Source organism: Petaurus breviceps, unplaced genomic scaffold (genome assembly GCF_028583685.1).
Source record: "Petaurus breviceps papuanus isolate PSGF00001 unplaced genomic scaffold, PetGlider_PUasm1.0 175, whole genome shotgun sequence".
In the NCBI taxonomy this organism is placed as follows: domain Eukaryota; kingdom Metazoa; phylum Chordata; class Mammalia; order Diprotodontia; family Petauridae; genus Petaurus; species Petaurus breviceps.
In genome coordinates, this window is record NW_027185764.1 from 68,360,040 (window position 1) to 68,376,409 (window position 16,370).

Genomic DNA, 16,370 nt, shown 5'->3' on the forward strand with positions numbered 1-16,370 from the left:
AAGTACTGGGTATGGAGTTAGAAAAACCTGAATTAAAATCTATCTCAGATTTGTCACACTAGCTGTGTGACCCTGGACAAGTAAAAAAAAAAAACCTCTGCCTCAGTTTCCTCATCTTGTTAAAATGAATAGAATACCTATCTCCTGGGGTTGTTGTGAGGATCAAATGACATAATAATTGTAAAGTGCTGAGCACAGTGCCTAGCACATAGCAATGCTATGTAAATATTGGCTATTATTATTATAATTTTTAAAGCACTTAGCACTGAGTCTGGCACATAGGTACTTGATAAATGCTTGTTCCTTCCCTCTTCTTACATATAATTTCTTCTAACTGGGTATAATTTTATTATGATAAATGATGAAAAGAATTCATATTCTACACAGTTCTAAATGTTATTTTCTTTCTTTTTTTTTGCAGGGGGAAAAGCAAGGCAATTGGGGTTAAGTGACTCACCCAAGGTCACATAGCTAGTAAGTGTGTTAAATGTCTGAGGTCCTATTTGAACTCAAGTCCTCCTGACTCCAGGGCCAGTGCTCTATTCACTGCATCACCTATCTGCCCCCTCAATGTTATTTTCTTAAGGAACATTTTGGATCACGTTATTTCTGTATTCAAAAATATTTAGTGACTCCCTGTCTGTTGTTTTCCTTGATTCCTCTGACACTTGTTAGGAGCCTTGGTCTATAGTTTTTAAAGTTATTTTTAATTTACGAAGTAAAATAAGCATTTCTATAACAGCATAATAAAAAGATGGTTGCACATGAAACTGTAAATTTACTATATACAACTTGCTATTCCTTTTAAACACACAATAAAATCACCATGTAAAGTTCTTTTTTTTTTCTCCCCCACCTCCCCACCCACAGAGATGGCTACCATTAGAAACAAATAGTTATATACATGTAAAATTATCCTATACATATTTCTATTTATCAGTTCTTTCTGTGGATACAGATAGTGTCTTTCTTCACAGGTCCTTTAGAGTTAATTTGGATATTCATAATAGTTAAAATAACTTATTTGCTTGGCCATTCTTAAAACAATAAAGCTGTTACTATATACAATCTTCTCTTAGCTCTCATTGGGATTCTCATTATTTCATGCCAGTCTTTCCGTGTTTTTTCTAAGATCATTGAGCTCATCATTTCTTACAGCACAGTAATATCCCATCACAATCATATGCCACAGCTTGCTCGGCCATTCTGCAGCTGATGGGCATCTCTGCAATTCCAATTTCTTTACCACCACAAAGAAAGTTACTGTAAACATTATATCACATATAGGTTCTTTTCCTTTTTCCCTAATCATCTTTGGAAATAGACCTAGTAGTGGTATTGCTCAGTCAAAAGGTATAGGCAGTTTAATAACTCTTTGGGCACTGAAAAGGTCCCTGAGTTTGCATTGGATCCTTAAAGCAACAGGGAGCCACCGGAATATACTGAACAGATTAGGCAAGTCATATGATCAGTCCCATGCTTTAACAAAATCATTTTGGTGGGTGAAAAATAGATTGGAGCAGTGAGAGATTTGAGGCAAAGAGACCACTTAGTAGGTATATCACCAAGGCAATATTCATAGCACCAACAGCAACTATGAATATACTGGCATAGTTCTGAATTGCAAAATATAACAGACTCTTCATATAGAATACAGAAGAAAAACATTTTTTCAGACACCAGAAAGCCAAATCCCAACATCAGAAAACTAAATTTATCATAGCAACAAAGAAATCTATAGACAAAATAATGCAGAGCAACACCATCCCACAAACAGACACCCACAAGTCTAGCTGTCTCCTTGCCTGTGTCCTCTCTCCTCCTTCCTTTCTAATTGCTCTGACTCCCAGTTTCCTCTAGGCTCTGCTCCACCAGTTCAGAAAACTCCTCACACAACAGGCTCCATGTGATTACATTTGGCCTATTAAGGGACAGGGAAGATCTTCAAATTCCCATTAGCATTACAGTAGGGTAATGAAATAGGCCAGGTGAAAGAGGATCAGGGCCTAAACTAAGACACTTGTGATCTGAGTGCTGTTTATCCTTTGTTCTCAAGAGGACCATGACATCAGGGAACTGATGATGCCATGACATGCAAGTGAATTGTATTTAGGTGAGAGAGGGCTGTGCCACCAGCCTCACTTTCTCCTCTGGAGCCATCCGGGTCCAGTGGCCAGATATGGATCAGGACAACTGGAGATGGCCCAGAATGCAGTGGGGGACCTTGGCCCTTTAAAGCTAAGGTCCTTAACAGGTCTCAGTTTGACTGAGGCGACCCCATTCAGTGATTAAAGTTTAATAAGATGAGGCAAAGAATGGCCACTTAAAAAAAAAAAAATTAGATCTGGGAAGAAAAGACCCTCAGGGTTTCTGACCAAAACTGAAACAATTGTTATTTACATTCATTCTGAGTCAATCAGGGCCCAAACAGTGAACAGGTAGGGCTTGATCTGGGACCAGAGTGATTTGGGGTGATAATCATTTCAGATCATTTGAACCTCAATAAGGGCCAGAGCCTAAACTAATCAATCAGAAGAAGGCTCTCGACCTATCAGTCATCCCTTTGTTCTCTGAGTATACCTCTTCCTATGTCAATTAGGCCAGATGGGGCTGACTTAAGAGCACTTTTTCCTCTATGACCATTAAGGATGAGACCCTTAATTGGAGACACTATCTTGAATAATGGGACTTTTTTCTTATTGATATATACTATGTTATGGCATGCTAATAGTAAAGAAAAAACAGATATCCTGGGTCATAGTTTCAATTGACACTTTGTCAACTCTCTTATCTTATTGTATTTACCACCTATTCAATTAAGGAAATTCCTTTTTCGTAATATGGTTAAACATATATGGAAACCATAAATTTGAGTGACATAGAGACCATGAGTTGGCATTGTTCTAACACATAAAAAGATTTTTCATTGTTTTACCAGATAGAATTCATTCTGGTTCCTTGTATGTACAGTTTAGCTAGCTTTGGCTAGCTTTAAGGGAATAAACAATATGAATTTATATGCCACCTAGCCTGTTTGCCTCTTTTAACCAAACTTTCAGGTTGACCAGGGTTAAAGTTGGTCTTTGAAAGGAAAATCCAAAACAAAAAAATTTCAGAGATTAAAATTTATAAGGAAAGGTGAAGGTAAAGCTTGGTCTTTAATAAGCAAAACTCGAGCTCATTAAATGTACTTTCCCTGAATGGAATATCTTGGGGTATTCAAGCTGAGCTCTGTTATAGGGGAAAAGCAAACAACTACTAATCCCTCAATCAACAAGTATTTATTAAGCAATTTATATGTGCTTGGGCAGCTAGGTAGCTCAGTGGATAGAGTAATAGGCCTGGAGAGGGGAAAACTCAACTCCCTGAAGTCAAATCTGACCTTAAACACTTGCTAGCTCTATGACCCTGGGCAAATCACTTAACCTTGTTTGCCTCAGTTCCTACTCTTTAAAATGAGCTGGAGAAATGGCAAACCACTCAAATATTCTTGCCAAGACAACCTCAATTTCTGGAATCACAAAGAATTGGGTATGACTGAAAAACAACTGAACTGAACTTCTGTGGGCCTAGCATTGTGCTAAGTCCTGGAGAAGAAAAGAAAGGCAAAACCTATTCATGTTCTCAAGGTGTACGTTTTATCTAAATGAATAGAACAGTTTCAATATCCTTCAAAGTCAGACCTTCTGCTAGTTTCTGGAGTCCTCAACTGTAGTATGGCCTGACCTTACATGGGTCCATAATACTTTTTGTTGGCTTATTTTTGTTGTTGAGTTGCTTCAGTCATCTCTGACTCTATTGGGGTTTTCTTGGCAGAGATCATGGAGTAGTTTATCATTTTCTTCTCCAGCTCATTTTACAGATAGAGACAAATTGGGTAAAGTGACTTGCCCAGGGTCACACAGTTGATAGATGTCTGAGCTAGGGGAGGCTAGGTGGCACAGTGAGTAAAGTGGCGGCCCTGGAGTCAGGAGGACCCAAGTTCAGTTCTGGCCTCAGACACTTAACACCCACACAAAAAAACTAGCTATGTAACCTTGGGCAAGTTACTTAACCCCAATTGCCCTCCAAAATGTAAAATAAATAAATAAATAAATGTCTGAGCTTGGATTTCTTTCTCTCTCTCTTTTTTTTTTTTTGGAGGGCAATTGGGGTTAAGTGACTTGCCCAAAGTCACACAGCTAGTAAGTGTGTTAAGTGTCTGAGGCCAGATTTGAACTCAGGTCCTCCTGACTTCAGGGCTGGCACTCTATTCACTGTGCCACCTAGCCACCCTGATGAGCTTAGATTTCAATTTAAGTCTTCCTGACTCTAAGGCTAGAGTTCTATCCACTGCACCAGCTGGAAATTTCATCTCTTCCTTCTTAACTTGATACTTTTCCAACTTGGAAAAAACAATTAGAAAGTGTTGATGTAGGTACTGAAGAATCACCCAAGACCAATCTTTTTACAGGAGTGCATGAAGATTACCCACTGGTTCAAATAATGAGTTTAAGAACCTCTGAAGGCTTGTAGAGATATTTCATAAACCAAAGAATATAAATTGCTATTCCTGTAAGACGTTTCCAGTCTGGAAAACTGTCTTTCCTTTGTGGATTTTCCATATCAGTATAAGATCATATGACCCATAGAGGTCTAATCTGGTAAATAACATTGTCCTTGCCAGCTGGCTCAGGGAGATTGGGTATTAGGGGCAAATGATTAAGTACTAGATAGTGATATCATTCATGTTTTTATTTTTACTGCAGAAACAAATAATTACTTGTTACTCTTGTTCCAGCTGGCAAGGTGAGGGAGTAGCCAAGGCAGGTAGGTGTTTTAGTGGATAGAGAACTGGTCATGGAGTCAGAACGACCTGTTCAAATTCTGTTTCAGATAGTTACTGTTTGACCATGGGCAAGTCACTTAACCTCTATTTCCTATAGCCCCTCATCTATTAAATGAGGATAATAGAAATTACCTCCCAGGGTTGTTTTGAGGATCAAATGAGATGCAAACCACTATGCAAACCTTAAAGTACTAAATAAAAACTATTTGTATGAGGTAATTTATATACCAACTAAAATGAGCACTTTTATATACACTGTAGAACAGAAAAAAAGAATTTACATAAACTGATCTCTATCATGTATGACTTGCTTTTCTTTATATGTATAATAAACTCAACTGGTAACTTTCAAAACTGTCCTGCTTGTCTGTGATCCCTCTTGACTTTCTGTTGTCTCCGGTGCATTGAAAAAAAAAAGCTACAATAACTCTCCTTCTCCTCCTTTTCCTCCTCTTTCTTGTTCTTGTTCTTCTTCGTCTCTCTCTCTCTTTCTCCCTCAGCAACACTATCTTTTACCCCCTATCTCGTTTCCAGCTTCTCACTGCCCCAACTGGGGAAAAAAAGGAAAGAAAAATAAAACTTTTAAAAAATGACAAATATCTATCACTTCTTTTTCAGAAACTCTTAAAAGGCTGCAGTCTTTTGGCCTGACCAATGTACATATGACTGAATGTTTGGAACATAAACAACAGCATGTCATCTAAGAAATTCAAGCAAGTGAGGTTTCTAAAATAGGTAGGTGGGCTATGGTGGAATAGCAGCTATGTCATTTTAAGGCTAATTGACAATAGGCAAGTCTCTTAGTCTCAGCTCTGCCAACCCCTAGCTTAAGACTATCATATGGACAAAAAAAATTGCATTCATAACATTTGAAGTAATTTCATAAATATCAGTTATTATTGTAGACTATTAAATATAATTCACTTAACCTCAGTTTGCTGTCCATTTTCACTATATTTTTTAAATCTAGTTTTTGTTTTTTAACCAACAACCATCTGATCCTGTAATTACAAGTTCTGATTATCACAGTAGATCAGGTAAGGCTGACTTTTCCCTCCTCTCCACTTATAACTTTACTATTTGGGTTTGGTGGAAGAGGTCAGTATTTCTGACACACTCTTTCTTCTACAGAGATACAATGCAACACCTTCTCCCTCCACCCTATTCCTTGCCCTCAGATGAAGAAACAAGTGTGCTTCCTGAAGTCAGAGGACTATGCCTTATTCAGCCATGAAAAGGCAGTAAGAGAATAGCTGGATTTGGAGTTGGGAGATTTGCTAATTCTCCCAAGATGATTTGAGATAACATGGATAGTAATTTTGAATAAGGAAAGGATCATAATATGTTGAAATATATTATGGGATTAATATTCCTGAACAGTCACTTCTCACTTCTTTCCTTCATTCCCCTTCAATCACTCCCCTCAAGAATCAAAAAGATGGCCACTCACTGCAAGCTGTGCCCCAGCCCATTACCCTCTCCATCCACCCCCTCGAGGTAAAGATACCTGCATTATCATCTCAGAATGACCAACAGGGGACCTGTTTACAGACTGAGCCGGGAGGTACAGCAGAAAATTGAGAAGCAGTATTATGCTGATCTGGAGCAGATTCTCATTCAGTGGATTACCACACAGTGCCGCAGGGATATAGGGCAGCCCTAGCCTGGGTGAAAGAATTTCCAAAACTGGCTCAAAGATGGCATGGTGCTGTGTGAGCTCATCAATGGGCTATACCCTGAAGGCCAGGCCCCAGTAAAGAAGATCCAGGCTTCAGCCATGGCCCTCAAACAAATGGAACAGATTTCTCAGTTCCTACAGACGGCAGAGTGCTACGGCATCCATGCCACTGATATCTTCTAAACTGTGGACCTCTGGGAAGGAAAGAATACGGCATGTGTGCAGCAGACACTGATGAGCCTGGGTGGGCTGACAGTGGCTTGGGGTGATGGGTTATTCTCTGGAGATCCTAACTGGTTCCCTAAGAAATACAAGGAGAATCCCTGAAATTTCACAGATAACCAACTGCAGGAGGGCAAGAATGTCATCGGGCTGCAGATGGGCACCAACCGTGGGGCCTCTCAGTCAGGCATGACTGGATATGGGATGCCACCCAGATCCTCTGATCACCACTCTTCCTCACTCTCCCTTGAATGGTTAATATATTTCTAGCAGTGATATTCCTAGGAAGCCCGTGGAACTCTCAAGCTCCTTCTGTTCCAGCTCTTCCTCTTCCCTGCCTACTCCTATCCACTGGTGGCACTGCTTCTCCTGTTGTGGCTACAGGTGCTGAGCAATGCCTTCTCACCTTGAATTTACTATAATATACTTCCTGTCCCCCAAATCAGCAAAACTGTACCAACCCCCCCCCCCCATCCTCCCTTCTCCTGAACCAAGACTGGGGAGTACTGACCCCTTCAACATTCCTGTTCATTCTCCCACCCTGGTTTGTCCTCTCATTTGGGAATTTTGCACCCATATAGCCATTCTTTAGGCCAGGGTTCAGGTCACTGCCTTGAAAGGAGCTGACATGGGACCAATTTCTCTTCTACAAGGTTGTTCTTCCTGCTCCCTCCACCCCCAGCCTTGCTACTGTGGGGATTTAATTTATAGGGAGGGGCCTATGGTGGCTGCTGTCCTGGCCACAGCTGGACTTTGAAAGCCACACATCTGGGTAGGCTTTTCCTTGGCAGGGGCCTCTTTTTCCCTCTGTCCCTCCCTTCTTGTCATTCCCTTTCTCCTATTCCTTTCTTTATCCAGGGGCCTGAGATAGGTTTAGGGGGTGAAGGGGATGTTGAGGGAGGTGGGTTGGCCTTGCCTTGTCTTCTCTCCTCTGTCCTTTCCCTCTTCCACAAAAGGCCCACCCAAAGTCTGAGACTTGAGGAATGTGAATTGCTGATCTGAATAAAGATTCCCAATCTTTGTAAAAAAAAAAAAAAGAATAAAAAACATTCCCCTTCTTGCAATTGATATCAATATCTATGTTAATCCTATGTTAATCTATGCCCAATCCCTTTAGGAAGTGGAATAAGCAATATTCATAACCAGATGAAAGGTAATCTTTGTTCTGAATTTGGGTACCACCCTTTATCCATATTCCTAAGAAAGGTCTTTTATCCTTGAATTCTTTTTTTTTTTAAGCAATCGGGGTTAAGTAACTTGCTCAAGGTTACACGGCCAGTTATTTCTGGTTGTGGTGCTGAGTGTCTGAGCCTGGGATTCGATCTCCAAGTCGTCCCAACACTGGAGCCGGTACTCTTACTCGCTGAGCCACCTGGCTGCCCCCTATCCTTGAATTCTTACCCATTTTTCTTCCTTTTGGGTTTATCAAAGAGTAGATTATTATAGTCATTGACTGATGAGTCTTGTGTACCCAATCTATTCCATTGATCCACTGCTCCACTATTCCTCAGCCAGTACCAAGTAGTTTTGATGACTGCTGCTTTATTTTTTTTTCGCTTTTTATTTTTTAGTTTATATCATTCATTTACACAAGATTTTGAGTTACAAATTTTCTCCCCAATTTTCCCTACCCACCACCCCAAAGCAGCGTTCCCACTAAATATCCCCTCCCCCAATCTGATCTCTCCCATAACTTCCCCCATACCCCCTTCAACTTTCCAGTAGGGCACAGTGGATCTCTATGTCCCAGTGCCTGTATATCTCATTTTCCAGTTCCATGTAAAATGATAATATGCATATATATTTTTAAACATTTGATTTTAAAAGTTTGGATTCCAAATTCTTTCCCTTTATCCTTTGTCACCCACCTTCACTGGGAAGATAAGCAATTCAATAGAGGTTGTACATGAGTAGTTACGCAAAACATTTCCATAGTGGATATATTGTGGAGGACTGACTATATTTCCCTCTATCCTACCCCACTCCCACTTGTTCTATTCTTTATTTTGAACCTTTCCCTTTTCAAAAGTGGGTGTTTCCAACTTCCCTTCCCCCCAGCCTGCCCTCCCTTCCATTATCCCCCTCTCTTCCCCTTCCCCTTTACTCTCCTGTAGGGTTAGATAACCTATTTAGCATGTATGTCATTCCCTTCCTAAGCCAAATTCAATGTGAATAAGGTTGACTCATTCCCTTTTGCCTTCCTGTTCTTCACCTCCATTGTAACCATTTTCCCTTGCCGCTGCTATATGAGATAATTTACCCCATTCTGTCTCTCCCCATCTCCTCTCATTATATTCCTCTCTCACCTCTTAATTTCATGTTTTAAGTATCATCCCTTCCTATTCAATTGGTTCTGTGCCCTCTGTCTATGTGTACCTGTAGACATATATATATACACACTCACATATGTATTTATATGCCCATATACCCTCCTATATAGATATATGTGTATGTATACATATACACACATACACATACATATATTTATATACATACACACATATACACATTTCTATTCCCTTCAACTATTCTCATACTGAGAAAAGTTTCTTAAGTTACAATTATTGTTTTTCCATGTAGGAATATAAGTAGTTCAACTTTGATAAGTTCCTTACGATTTCTTTTCCCTGTTTACCTTCTCAAGCTGCTCTTGCTTCTTGTATCTGAATGTCAAATTTTCTATTCAACTCTGGTTTTTTCATCAAGAATGCTTGAAAGGTCTCTATTCCATTGAATGACCATATTTTTCCCTGAAACGTGACACTCAGTTTTTCTGGGTAGGTGATTCTTGGTTTTAATCCCAGCTCCTTTGACCTCCAGAATATCATATTCCAAGCTGTTTGATCCCTCAATGTAGAAGCTGCCAGGTCCTAAGTTATCCTGATTGTGTTTCCAAAGTATTCAAATTGTTTCTTCCTGGCTGCTTGTAATATTTTCTCCTTGATCTGGGAGTTCCAGAACCTGAACATAATATTCCTAGGAATTTTCTTTTTGGGATTTTATTTAGGAGGTGAACTCTTTCAACCTTTATTTTGCCCTCTGGTTCTAACACATCAGGGCAATTTTCCTTGAGAATTTCTTGAAGGATGATTTCTAGGTTCTGCTTTTGATCATGGCTTTCAGATAGTCCAATAATTTTTAAATTATCTCTCCTGGATCTATTTTCCAGGACAGTGGTCTTTCCCAAGAGATATTTCACATTGCCTTCTATTTTTTTATTTGTTTGGATCTGTTTAGTAGCATCTTGATTTCTCATAAAGTCCCTAGCTTCCATTTGCTCCAATCTAATTCTGAAGGAATGATTATCTTCAGTGAGCTTTTGAGATTCTTTTTCCATCTGGCAAATTTGGATTTTTAAGGCATTCTTCTCCTCATGGACTTTTTGAACCTCTTTTGCCATCTGAGTTAGTCTATTTTTTAAAGTGTTATTTTCTTCAGTCAGGTTGTTGACTCTCATTTCATAATTTTCTGGCATTGTTCTCATTTCTCTTCCCAATTTTTCTTCCACTTCTCTCATTTGATTTTCAAAATCCTTTTTAAGCACCTCTTGGAAGCTTTTGGTGCAGGAGTTCTCACTTCATTGTCTTCCTCCTGTTCCATGCTTTGATCCTTTTTGTCACCGAAATAGGAGTGGAAAGTTGGGTTGCTCTGTTTGCTTTGCTTATTTTGCCTGATCATTTTGCCATTCAATTACTTGACTTTTGGGCTTTTTGCAACAGTAGAACTCTGCTACCAGAAATGAGAGCTTTATCCTAAACACTAGGGTTTTCTCAATTGCTGAAGGTATTAGTTGAGTGCCCTCTCTGAAGGTTCCACATGCTCTGGCAAGCTGGTCACACACCCCAGGACCCCTATCCTAAAAAGCAATCCAGATCCAAGCAGGTTAAAGCAAGAGTGATTACCCCCAAGACTGGTTTCTTGGTCCCCCTACACTCTGCAGACCAGGAGCTGAAGCCGCCATGTGGCAGCGGCTGCACAGTTGGGGCGCCTCAGTTGCTTCTCACCGTGGGGCAAAGGTCAGATCAAATTCCAAATTTCCAGGTCCCAAAGTCCACACTGCACTGACCTTTCACTTTATCCTTGGCATCTATGGGCTGATAATTCTGTAAAACGCCACAGCTGCTGATGATATGAAGTGCCTCCTGCCAATGGCTGGTCAGGCCACCCTGGAGCTAAGACCTCCAGCTCCAGCAGGTCTGGGGACAGCTCCCAGAATGCTGCACTGGCCACTTGCTGCTGGCCTTCCAGGCTGTCCTCAGTGGGAGGTTAGCTTCTCTGTGTCATTTTGTGGGTTCTGTAGCTCCAAAGTTTGTCTAGAGTAATTTTTTACATGAATTGGGGAAGGTAGGAGCCAGAGCCCTGCCTTTGCTGCATCCCACAAATTTTGGTATGTTGAATTTTGGTATGTTGAACCTTCATACCAAACCTTCATTATTATCATTCTCTTGAATGAAGTTACTGATTGTTTCAATAGTTTCTTATTTGACCCACTCATTCTTTAGGATTATATTGTTTAGTTTCCAATTGGTTTTTATGGTCCTTTATTGCATCATGATCTGAAAATGATGCATTTAATATTTCTGCCTTTCTGCACTAAATTGTGAGGTTTTTATGTCCTAGGACATGATCAGTTCTTGTGTATGTGTATGTGCCATATATTCCTGAGAAGAAGGTATATTCCTTTTTATCCCCATTCAGTTTTCTCCAGAGATCTATCATACCTACCCTCTCTAAAATTCTATTCACCTCCTTAACTTCTTTTTTGTTTATTTTGAGGTTGGATTTATCAAGTTCAGAGAGGGGGAGATTAAGGTCCCCCACTAGTATAGTTTTGCTTTCTATTTTTTCCTCTAATTCCTTTACCTTCTCCTCTAGGAATTTGGATGCTATATCACTTGGTGCATATATGTTTAGTAATGATATTGCTTCATTTTTGATGGTGCCTTTTAGCAGGATATAGTATCGTTCCTTATCTCTTTTAATTAGATCAGTTTTTGCTTTTTCTTTATCTGAGATAAGGATTGCTACCCATGCTTTTTTTTTTACTTTAGCTGAGGCATGATACATTTTACTCCAGCCTTTTACTTTTACTCTGTGTGCATTCCCGTTTCAGATGTTTTTCTTGTAAACAGCATATTATAGGATTATGGTTTTAATCCATTCTACTATACACCTCCATTTTATGGAAGAGTTCATCCCATTCACGTTCACAGTTATGATTACTATCTGTTTCTTACCCTCCATCTTATTCTCTCTCCTGTTTATGCTTTTATTTTTCTTCCCTTCTCCCTTCCACTCCTTAAGAGTTTAGTTTCCCTTTTGACCACCACCTCCCTCAGTATACCCTTCTTATCAGCCCCCTCCCTTTTCTTCCCTTTCCCCCTCACTTTTCCCCTCCTGTCTAACCACCTCCCCCCTTTGGTAGTCCTTCCCCCCTCTTACTAACTGTAGGATATGATAGATTTTTATACTTAATGTAGTATGGTATTTCTTCCTCAAACCAAGATTGACCAGAATAGATCTCATGCAAAGCTCCTCTTCCTCCCCTCTTTCTCTCTATTATGATACATTTTGTGTCTCTTCTCGATAGAGTGCTATACTTAACTGGTTGTGTTATTCCCTCCTTGTACCAGAACCAGTGAGAGAAAAGCTCATATAATGCTCATGTCCCTCCCTTCTTTTCCCTCTCCTATATTGTTTTTATACCTCTTTGTGTGGCATAATTTACCCTTTTCTGCTTCATTCTTTCATCTTCTTCCATTGCAGTCCCTTTGTAGCCCTTAATAAGGTTTTTTGATCGACATTTTGTGTAATTTATACCCATACTCTCTACTTGTCTATAAACAGTTTGCTCTTATTAAATTACAGGGTGTGTGTGTGTGTATTTTCCTTGTTTACCTTTCTATGTCTCTCTTGCATCTCATAATTAGAGGTTAAATTTTACATTGAGCTCTGGCTTTTTCACCAGGAAGACTTGGAAATCCAGTATATAGTTGAATGACCATCTCCTTGCCTAGAAGAATATGTTCAGTTTCACTGGGTAGGTGATCCTTGGTTGTAACCGGAGCTCTTTTGCCTTTCGAATAATCGTATTCCACTTCCTCTGATCTTTCAGTGTAGAGGCTGCCAGATCCTGTGTGATCCCCACTGTGTTTCCACAATATTTGAATTGTTCCTTTCTGGCTGCTTGTAGTATTTTCTCCTTTACCTGGTAGTTCCTGGAGTTTGGCCACAACATTTCATCAACTTTTCAATTTGGGATCTCTTTCCGGAGGTGACCAGTGGATTCTCTTGGTTTCTATTTTACCCTCTGGTTCTAGTATCTCAGGGAAGTTTTCCTTTATGAGCTCTTGGAAGATGTTATCCAGGCTCATTTTTTCACCATGATTTTCTGGTAGACCTATGATTTTCAGATTATCTCTCCTGGATCTGTTTTCTAGGTCAGTTTTCCATTGAGATATTTTACCTCTTATTCTAATTTTTCATTTTGATGCTTTGTTTGATTGATTCTTGGTTTTTCATAGAGTAATTCACTTCAATTTGGTTGATTCTAGTTTTTAGTGACTTATTTTTCTCAGTTAGTTTTTGGAGCTCTTTTTCCATATCACACATTTTTCTTTTTAAGGAGCTGTTTTCTTCATTTTAATGTTTTTCTGATCTTGCAATTTTGATTTTAAAAGAATTATTCATTTTATATTCTATCTCTCTAATTTGGTTTTCAAAGTCCTTTTTGAGCTCATCTAAGAATGCTTTCTGTGCTTGAGACCAGTTTCCTGTTGAGGCTTCAGCTGTGGGTGTGGAGTTCACACTGTCTCCCTCTGAATTTGGTTCCTCCCTCTCACAATAGTAGGACTCCGGAGTCTATCTTTGCAGTCTGCTTTTTACCCATTTTGAGGCAGGGCCCTAGCCACACCCTTCCTCTAGGGTTCCCAAGCCTTTACTGTTTAAAGTTTTACTCTGGGGCAATAGTTACTATGTTTTCAGGGTTGGAGGGGGGGGGATTGGAGCAGTTGGGGTTCACTCTGCCATCCTGGTCCCTGGAGGTCCAGATCTGGGCTTTTGAAATTTCTAAGCTGTGGACTGGTAGTCCCAGGAGTAGCTGCTGCCCCTGTGGGGGGCCCTGCATTTGACTTTTACCTACTCTGTTCAGGCCCTGCAGTGATAGGCCTGGCAGTGGCCATTGTACTTGGTGGGTTGACTTGCAGCCATGTTGATCAGGCCTCTGCACCACCTGAGGTTGTCTTCTGGGCCTCTCTCTAAGGATGATCTTGATGGAGTGGCCAATAGGCTGGGGGTGACAAGAGGTTGGTTGCCAGGAAACAAGAAAATGGGATTTTGATGGGATCAAGGGTAGGAAGTAGCCAGAGTCAATCCAGAGGAAAGAGACAAAAAAGGCCTGGGTTAGGTTAAGGGTAATAGATATGGCATATCTATAATTAATGGCCAGTTGAGGGGATTATAGTCTCAGGCAAATGCTAGATCAAGGGTATTTCCACAGACTGTACACTATCATTACCATATTTACAAACGGTTTTCATGAATGGTTGAACCTATTCATTGCTCTATCACAAGTCTATTTAGGAGGACTAGAATTGAAAATACTTCAATGGACCAAACTATCAATTAATATTGTGCATTTTTACAAATCCATAATGCAAAGAATACAAAGATAGCAAGATGAAAATATTTAAAGTAAAATGATAATATACGTTTGTAACTATTTATTTTTAAAATGTATTTTCACAGATGGAAATGATAGCAAACTATTTTTAAAAATTCCATTAATTGATGCATCTATTCCTTCTAGCCTACATCTATATTTCTTTAGTTCCCAGACACTGACAATTTCTGCCTTGTTTTCTCTGTCAATTTTCTGGGTTTGAAGTGATGCAGATACAAATAATGCCCTAAGGGTTAAACATAATATTAAGGACTGCTTTTCCAGTACTTTGTGAAGCCCCTAGTTTATTCTGCAGCCCAAAGGTGCCCTAAAGTCCTTTCCCCGTTTATCTTGAACCTATGCCAAAAGAATTGTTTATGTGTCCCCTATCCTGTGTTCCCCTTGTCCTTCAATTTTTAATATGTGTCCTTGTATCAGCAATGCCATATTCACAATGCCTATAGAGATTACAAATATGCTGATATAATTATCCATTACAAAATACGTCATGTTTGCCATATGAAGAAATAAACTAGAAAATTTATTAAGATACCAAAAGACTGAGTCCCAAAACCAGAAAGTGAAAGCCATCAGAGTAGTTATGATATTGGCACAGGTAGATAAAGTAGAAAGCACCCACATTTTCAAGCCTTTAAAACAGAACAGGCTACCTCAGGCAAAGGTCCTCCTCTCCCCACACACAGCAACCACCCAGCGTCCTGGAAGGGCGCTCCCAGCAGCTCCGGCCCCTGGCAGTCCTCAGCAGGAGTCCTTAGCAGAAAGTCCTTAGCAGTCCTAACTCAAAAAAGGCTTCGCGCTGCCACTGCCTCTGCTGCTGCCGCCGTCACCTCCACCGCCAGTCCACGCAGGAACGCTAGCTTGGCTTCCGCTTCCTCTTGCTCCGCCCCTTCCTGCTACATCAGCAAGTCCAACGGGGCATGGAAGATCTTTAAATCCCATAACCCTTACAGTCCTCCTGCTCTGTCCTTAAATCCTTAAACCATGTTTCCCTCATCCTATGTCATTCTGTCCTGTCATTAATCTTTAACCTCCAAAAACACCTCTAAAACTATATCATCATTCTGAAACCTCTGTAAAAGCATAACTCCTCCAAATATTGGGTTCTTACTTAGCTTTCTTGCTAAGGAAGCCCATGATGCTTGTTACACTTAAGATAAAAAGCCCCCAACACCTGAACCAGCTCTCCTAACTCTAAACCTCATCATCAGTATAGCCTTTATTTGTATTTTTCTTATTATTCATAATTTGCAGCAATATTTCCTATAGCTCATCTTTTATCAAACATTTTAAAATCAAACCAAATTGGACAATTGTTCATGGAATTACTTTTCTTATTAATTTCCCTTCCTAAAGTAATTTTTAGAATTATTTACACTAAATTGTAGAGAACCACAGGCCAGTGTGGTTCTGACCCTGATGGCTGAATAAGCCCTCTTGGCTGAGGACCCTGCTACCAGGCCCAGATTGGTTCCCCATCCCCCAGGAAGGCTCACAGGCATGAGCATCACATTCTTGTGAGAAGTGTGGTATGTGCTCCTGGCTTAGAAACAAGGATGCTTACAGTGTTCTCAAGGGAAACTATCATAATGTTTCAATGTGGTACTAACTAGAAACCTTGGGATAACTCGATCCTGTTCTAGAGAGGTTTAAGGAGGTTTTGGAACATCCTGCCCAGTACTCACACCCTGATAACAAGGATAGATTACATGTCGTGAAAGAGGCGAATGAGAACTAGGGCAATGGTGTAATCCCAAAGATAGTGGCTTATGGTGACTATGTAGTTTTACACTATATATACTGCAGTCTTAGCTGAATAAAGTTGACTCTGTTATCCACCATTCTGGAGTCCCCTCTTGTTTATGATTGTTAACCTCTGGGTAAGTAACTCTTTTCAAGTATCTCTTTTCCACCTAACTTTTCTTTCTCAGTGCTGCTGTTGGTTGGCAGGGCTTCTCTCTACC

The 16,370-nt window shown here is 40.0% G+C and overlaps 1 pseudogene; it reads left to right on the forward strand.

The window, feature by feature from the left end:
• Positions 1-6,301: 6,301 nt before the first annotated feature.
• Positions 6,302-7,775, forward strand: LOC138159173 (transgelin-2 pseudogene; annotated as a pseudogene).
• Positions 7,776-16,370: the final 8,595 nt, after the last annotated feature.